This window comes from Rhinopithecus bieti, unplaced genomic scaffold (assembly GCF_001698545.2).
Source record: "Rhinopithecus bieti isolate Rb0 unplaced genomic scaffold, ASM169854v2 scaffold_15143, whole genome shotgun sequence".
Lineage (NCBI taxonomy): Eukaryota > Metazoa > Chordata > Mammalia > Primates > Cercopithecidae > Rhinopithecus > Rhinopithecus bieti.
The window spans coordinates 638,762-647,172 of record NW_016808091.1 but is presented as its reverse complement, the minus strand read 5'-3'; the positions used below and the strand labels follow the sequence as shown (position 1 = coordinate 647,172).

General features: G+C 42.1%; 1 protein-coding gene across 1 annotated transcript in view; it reads right to left on the bottom strand.

The window, feature by feature from the left end:
• Window positions 1–6,676, bottom strand: part of MAPK8 (mitogen-activated protein kinase 8) — a 133,604-nt gene extending 126,928 nt beyond the window's left edge. The window contains exon 1 of the mRNA XM_017885502.1: window positions 6,483–6,676. The gene's annotated coding sequence lies outside the window, so the exon portion shown is untranslated. The remainder of the gene's footprint in view (window positions 1–6,482) is intronic.
• Window positions 6,677–8,411: the final 1,735 nt, after the last annotated feature.

Here is an 8,411-nt window from a genome sequence, read left to right as displayed (position 1 = left end):
TACACTGCATTTGCTGGTGCTATTTTATATGGTGAAGCAACAGCTTTGCAGCAAAATAATAAAATACGTCTTCGTTAAAAAAAAAAAAAAAAGAATAGCATTTTCAACAAATGGAGCTAGGAGTACTGCATGTCTACATAAAATTACAAACGCACATACACTGGCCTAGGAACTCTACCTCTGGAAATTTATCCTATGCATTTAAGTGCAACATGATGTATGCACAAGGTAATCCACTGCACCATGGTTTTTGATAGCAAAAGTCTGAAAACTACCTAAACATGCATCAAAAAGGAGTTAAATGGTACACCAGTATAATGATGTTATGGACTGTCTGTGTCCCTCCAATTTCATATGTTGAAGCCCTACCCTCCAACTTGATAGTATTTGGAGGAGAAACCTTTAGGAGGTAACTAAACTTCTCATGTATTAGGTCATGAGGGTGGAGTCCCCATGATAGGATGAGGAACAGACTAGAGCTCTTAGGGGCCATGTGAGGATACATCCAGAAACCAGCCACCTGTAAAGCCAGGAATAGGGCCCTCAACAGGGAACCAAATTGGTTAAGTAGCCTAATCTTGAACTTCCCAACTTCCAGAACTGTGAGAAATAAATTTCTGTTGTTTAAACCACTCAATCTACGGTATTTTGATATAGCACCCCAAACAAAGTAACACAAATGGAATACCACAAACATGTTAAAAAAGCATGCTATTTACATACTGATATGACTGATATAAAATAATCTCTCAGCTACATTAAAACAAAAAAGCAGGCCACGTGCGGTGGCTCATACCCATAATCCCAGCATTTCGGAGGCCAAGGCAAGTGGATCACCTGTCATCCCAGCTACTCAGGAGGCTGAGGGAGGAGAATCACTTGAGCCTGGGAGGCAGAGGTGGCAGTGAGCCGAGACTGCACCACTGCACTCCAGCCTGGGCAACAAGAGTAAGAATCCATCTCAAAAAACAAACCAACAAGCAAAAAACAAAAAAGCAAAGGGTGGTACATATTGCATGCATCAACTTATATTAAATAAAAAGGGAGGAAGCAGAGCAAAGGCTACACAGTACTGTATATATGTATGATACCTATCCTTCATTGGCAAAGCCAAAATCTATAAAGCTGTGAAAATCATGTTTTTAAAATAAGTTTAGTACAAACATATTTGGTAGCAAAACCTGACGAGATGTAGCATAAGATTTTATAATCTTTATTCACTCCACTTGTGTTTGTTATGCTTTTATAAAAATATTAACACCTTTGATTATTTCTGGGTTTTTTATTTTTTTTTATTTTTTGAGACAGTCTCACCTCTGCCACCCAGGCTGGAGTGTAGTGGCACGATCTCAGCTCACTGCAACCTCCACCTTCCAGACTGAAGCGATTCTCCTGCCTCAGCCTCCTGAGTAGCTGGGATTACAGGCACATGCTACCACGCCCAGCTAATTTTTGTACTTTTAGTATAGATGTAGTCTCACTATGTTGGCCAAGCCGGTCTCAAACTCCTGACCTCAGGTGATCCACCCACCTCAGCCTCCCAAAGTGCTGAGGCTATAGGCGTGAGCCACCGCGCCTGGCCTACGTCTGAATTTTTTACAGAAATGTTAATGTGTTTAATCACGAGGCTACAACCTCTTAGAAGGGATTTTGGATAATATGGTAGATACGCTATATTATCTTCCTACAATTGCAAAAAAAAGAAGCCTTCATTCTAAAATACACCTAGACCAAGGATTCTGAACAAAGGATTATACACTTACACACATATAAACTATCTTTGGAAGTATTCACAGGAAATTTAAGTTTCCAGGTAGAAGAACTAGGTGGCTACACACAGTAGAAAAGGAGATTCTTTATCTTTTTAAATCTTTGGAATTTTGAGTCAAAGTGAATTCACTACTACTTGGTCAAAATATAAAATGTAAACAAAGTAAAACATTAAGACTTTTAAATTCTCAATAGTAACAGACAAAGCTAGATACTTTGGTTTTTGTTTGTTTTAACTGAAAAGTGACCCCTTCTCAGGTCACAGAGAAATCCATACAGCAGTAGCTTTTCTTTATCTTACCTTTGGTTGACCCAATGGCATCTGAAAGTAAAGAGAGCCATCCTTTCTGGAACAAGTCAGAAAATGGTGATTTTTCTACCCAATTAATGACTTTTAGGAAATAGCATCTTATCAATGTTTTTGATGTTTCCTGCCGAGCAAAGCAAGTGCTTGTGTGTGGCTGTTTTCGTTTCTAGTGCCCCAGAAATATGGTAGGTGGCGGGCTTGAGTCAGCACCAAGAAGCAGTACTGGAGGGCTACACTTCTCAATACTGGAGAGAGACTTTAAGAAGTGTTTCTAGTACAGATCTAGCCTTACATCGTAACAGCTCCAATACAAAGGAGATTGAGAACTCTAGTACCTGAAGAGCATCTTTTCTACTGTCAGCTTTTCATATTTTTCATATACTTATTTTGATACCCTGTTGTATTCCAGAATGAATTTATAAGGTTTGCCTTTTCTTATGATTTGGATTTTGACTAATGTGCACCACACTCTCAACTTAAACCAGGAATCAGAAAAGATATCTTGCTTTCTGAGGTTTATCGAGTGAGTACAAAGGCATGGCAAGAGACACAAGGTTTGGAAGGCCCCAAATGCCCCAATGACAAAAGAAATTACTAATGAAATGACTAACAATATTTGCTTCCTTGTGTTAGGACATAAATGTGCTTACATTAATCCTTATCTTCTATCAAATTATACTTGGCTCACTGAGGGTAGAAACTGACTTCTATTTCCTTTGGCTCCCACATCATTGAATACCTGGATTGGTATAATGCAATGTTCAGTAAATACTGCCGAAGTAAAAACCAGTGTCATCTCACAGTAGAGTAGATGCTCTCGAGAAGGAACAAGAAATTTAATCTACCATTATAACCATACAAACGCTAAACAGAAGACTTAGAAAAACACAGAAAATACAGAAAAGATAATTATTTCCAAGGGGTACTAATAAATAATCTCCCTCATTTTTTAATAGGCCTCCAGGCCTTAATGAATTGTTGTGGTTACCAGGTCTCTGACAAATTTGCAATCTTCGCAGAATCAAAGATCCCAATAACACTAAATTTAAAAGATTTGACAGCATTCCATTTTCTTCAAATGTGTCACATGATAAAGCTATTCGTAGTTCCTAAATTCTCATTCCTTTAGATGTCTATAATAAACCTAGGAAAGCGTAGGCAATTTGCTGCTATGGGAAAAGGCAAAAAATCGTGAAAGTGGCAAATATGTTCCCTTCAATATATGCTTTTGGAACATTTCCAAATTTTAAGATAGAGAGGATTACTGGTCCAAATGTTAATATAAATCATCTCAGTCAATTCAGATTATATGAGATGATCGAATTTTAAATAAACCCCCAGAGATGCAGAGTGAAACAAATGGCATATTCTGGAGAATTAGAATGGACACTGTGCATTAAACTGGTTTGACATTTACTCGGCATTTTATGTTTGTTTAAAGTTTAGTGATAACAATAGCAAAAACTACCTGAATACTTGTATCTACCATTCCAGCCACCATACCAGTACCAGGCACTTTACATGCAGTACCTTATTTAAAACTCACAGACCTATGAGGTTATGTGCTATTATTATTCTCATTTGACAGACAATAAAACAGGCCCAAATACGTTATATAACCTGAACGAGCCTATACCACAGTTAGATTGGAGCACGATTAGAACTCAGGCTGACCTTAAAATCCACGCTTGCAATCACTATAAGGTTTGGGTTCCTTAACTTTCTAAAGAATGTCAGATTTTAACTAAATCTGAAATACAATAAAGGGTAACAGCAAACACAGGCATGTCTTGTATTTGTGATATAACCCACCTCCAAGAAAAGAACGGAAGCTACAAAGTTTTCCAAAAGGTGTCTCCTCCCTCCCTCCCTCCCTCCCTCCCTCCCTCTCTCTCTCTCTCTCTCTCTCTCTCTCTCCCCACACACATACATACACACACACACACAATTTTAAAAACTGGATTTCAGTGAAATTTGGCTTGCGCAGAGATGTGAAGTAGGCTTTTGTTTGGCAGGAGCCCTTTCATATACCTTTTCAAAGAGCATAAATTCACTGTTCAGAGATGCCTTAAGTCTCATCCTTGACTGTAAGCTTCCTGAGGATAACGAACTCTTCATTTTATGTCTTCCACAAAATCTCTGAGAGCATAGGGTCTCATGAGAAGGCATGATGCTGTGGAACAAATAAAAATCTACCTTTCCAAGAATCTCCAGCTTATGGCGAAGTCTTCCATTTGTTTTCTAAGTCTGGATATTAAAGAAAAAATTTAACTCAACAATTTTTTTGGCTTCTGAAAATTACAAAATTCTAACTTTGACTACTGTTCTTAACTTAGGCTTCTGATTATCACCCAAGAAGGGCTCTTTTTGTCCTAGTATGTTTTCTCTAGAACCACCTATCTGAGGAACAAGCCTTCTATAAAAAAAAGTTCTGACAGCCTGAGTTTATACTTTTAAAGCCAAAAACATTAAGGCACTTGCCTAGAGCTCCAGAACTTGTTGATGACAAAGTCCAGATGGCAGAACTGAGAAATGAACCTAGGTCTGATTCCTGGATTGCTCCAGCTCCACCTATTGACCTGAATGACAGGGTAACTCATTTCAATACTCCTGTCACCTTTCAGTCAAATCATTTCTGAAGTCAAAGTTCAACCTAACCTGCATTAAGAGTAAGAATGCAAGGCTTCTAAATGTTCAGGTAAAAAGCACATGATGAAGACAATCAGCATCACAGTTCACTGACACAGGCAAATGATTCATATATAAAGCTATGCGGTTATAATGACTTCCTTGGACTACGTGAATCAGAAAGGCTACTACCCATACCATTGACTTGACCAGAGACCTCTAGAGCGCTGGAATCCTAATGTCAAACATTATTTTGTATTTCTACTCGTGCAACAAAGCATCTCAACCATGTAGATGACTCAAATATGTCAAAATTCAACCCGCTGGCAAAGCTTACCAACAAGAAGCAGGCTCCTATTCAACAACCTCTTAGCACTAGGATAGTTGGGGACTAGTCATTTAACAACAAATTACTTCAAGTTGTTTCACTGAACATCTCATCCTCCCAAGGTCACTTCGATAATATCAGTCATGTAGCAAATAGTTAAGATTCTAACCACATTAATTTGTGTACAATGTATTCTTGCACTAACTTCCTTTCCAAATGGCATTTTCCCCGATCTAAAGGAGTATGAAGGATATAGTTTCCTATTCTGCCAGGACAGGACACTTAAAAGGAGCTCTTTTCATACTTATTAAAGGAATATATTTACTAACAGAATCGATGCTATATCTCTTACTTTAAAGCATAATTTGAAGTGAAATTCAGAGTGACTGCTAATGAATATGGTGTTTCTTCTTGGGGTGATGACAATGTTCTGGAATTGGTGATGGTGATCAATGCACAACATTGTGAATACACTAAAAACCACTGAAATATATACACTCTTAACTGGTGAATTTCATGTCAATTAAATTTCAATAAAGTTATTTTGAAAAACGAATAATTTGGAAAACAAAATAACACAACTCTGGTTCTTTACATAGGCTGACTGTGAGCTACTGCCAAAGGATTGTCAGTAACCCCTACTAGAATCTGACATACCTTAACTAGGTAAAGCAATAAAACGTTGGTATCTCAAAGATTTTCATCGCTCATCTTTAAAAAGTATCATTTTCTTATTTCCTCATTTCCACTTTACAGCAAATAATAAGAAGCTCATTAATTAGTTCACTCTTTTCGTATTCTTTCAAATCCAAAACAAACACTAAACTGTTCAGTGAGTGGAAAAGAGCTTTAACTTGGATAAATGAATTATTTTGAGTTTTAGGCTCATATTTTGTACCAATTGTGTTAATACAAGTTAGAACTTAAAACCAAACATTTCAAGTAAACATTTCCAAACTATTAGAAATATTTCTAATAAAACATTTATGTGGCTTTGTCCTCAATTTTTCACAAAATGAGAGTCACCAAAAACCTTTCAAATAATATTCACAAAATTATAAATGCAATCATTTTGGACCCCTACTGAAATACCAGTTTATGTGTGCCTGTGTGTGCATTACGTACATACACACACACAGACACACATAAACTAGTACATACACAGAAACACACACCCCACAACCTACTTAAGTTTATTAATTATATTAAAAAAACATTTAGACAAGATTTTATTTTAGGACAGTGAATGACCTACACGTGATTCAAAAGCCCATGTCATCATAACAGATAATGTACATGAACTGATCACTTAGCCATCTGAAGCGACAGTTGCATGAAGCTTCCAAAACTTTATGGAGGACATTACAGTTTTTTTTTTAAGGCTTGAATTTAAATATTATATCAATCACAAAGAGCTTTTCATCAATCCGACTTTTATTGAACACTTACTATATTCCAGGCTAGGTGGTGGAGAAACAGATGCAAGACAGGCCTGCCCTCAAGGAAGTCCCATTTTGATTGCTTGCTTTTGTCAGGCACAGCACTAAACATGTTCACTTAGAGCATCTGACCTCCTAGGTTTAACGTTAACCACAGCAGGGGAATCTGAGGTAACCATTACAAATGACTGTAAGGCTGCAAGACTGGAAAAAATAAAATTTAGAAATAAATAAAAGCTGTTGTATATTTAGACCAAATCTAATTCTACTTCCTAACATCACACTTGAACTTCCAGATATACTGCTTAAAAAATGACCCAGAACATAACCATACCTTCCTTAACAGACATCTCTTATGTAATTGTCTCATTTAAAGGTCCATCTATTATACTTCAGTCAAAGCATCCTCTTCCATGAAAGGATACTTTCCTTTACCTTCAAACCAAACCTCTTCATCTGGGTACGGTATCAAACAGTTGCTGAATGAATGAATGAATGAAAAAAACATGTTCTAATTGCCAAGGAGGTATTTGCTGGATGCCTATCTCAAAACACAATAGACTGACGGACCAGAATTCTACTGGACAGATCGCTGAATTTCAGAGGTAAAAACGGTAATCACTGGACAATGCCATGTAGTTGACATGTTATTAAATTCGCAATAAAGACCAGGCGGGGAACTTTCAGAAATAAAAACGGAAAGTGTTCATCAGGGTACTTTAAAATGGACTTGGTTCTACCATCTCTGAATCCGGAACACAAATGCGAGACAAAGAGATGGGAGGGTGGGGTGAAAAAGTCAAAAGGTCACCACCGAGCGACCCTCAAGAGAAATGTGCGCTGACCACCGAAGCTCGGGCCAAGCTGGATGGACACCTCCCACCTGAACCACGGGCCTGGGCTCTGCCTCGCAGCCCAGAGCTGCAGGCCATCCCGGCCCTTTTCAGCGCTGCTGCCTGCCTTCATCCAGAACCTGAGCACAAAGAAACCACCGAGAAGCAAAATACGGTCCCCATGGGCGCGGGGCAGGCTTGGGGACCCGCTGGCAGAAGCGCTCTCCCCGGCTCCTCGCCGCCCCAGAGGCAGCCAGGGTACGGCGGGCCGCGGAGACGCCTCTCTCCGACCCTTGCCGAAGTGTTTCAGAACTTGCCACCCACCCCCCCGCTCCATTTTCTTCTCCCGCCGCGGAGGCAGGACCCGCGCGAAGAGGACGCGAGAGGACAGGCGGGCGGGGCTCGCGGCGGCGGGCGGGCTGGCGGGTAGCGGAGCGCGCCGAGGTCCCGCAGCCCCACGCCCCCTCGGCCGCCCCGCCTCATGCGCCGCTATTGTGTCCCACACCGCTCCGCCGCCCGCGCGCTCCGCCCCCACTCCCGGAGGTGGTTACGGCTGAGAAGGCCGGGCGGCAGCGGCACAATAACATAACGGGCGGGGTCGACGGGGCTGGCCTGCCGCCCAGGGCCTGCGCGTCCGCGCACTCACCCGCCAGCGGCAGGCGAACGGCGGACAGAGAAGCCGGACGCCAGCGGGGACAAGGCGGCGTCCGGGCCGTCCCGCCGCGGTCGTTACTGCAGCTCTGCTCGCGGCTCCCGGCGATCCAAGCCCAGTCCGTCCAGCCTCGCCGCTCCGGGCTGAGTAAGCAGGGACGCGGGCCGTCACCGCGCACGCCCGTCCACGTCATCGCGGCAGTGGCGCCGCCCCCGCCGCCTCCCGAGTGGCCGTGCGGGGCGGGGCAGCCCCGGGGCCCGGATTGCGGGGCGGGGCCGCCGGCCGGGGGCGGGGCTACTCCAGGGGGCTGAGAGGACTTGCGGAGGTCGTCTTGAGGCGGAGCCGCGGAGAGAGCCTCCAAGGGCGGAGGGTGCGGGGCGTGGCCAGGAGCGGGAAGGACGGGCCCTGTGGTGGCACGTGGCGGCGCGTGGACCCAGGGAACCGCATCTGGTTG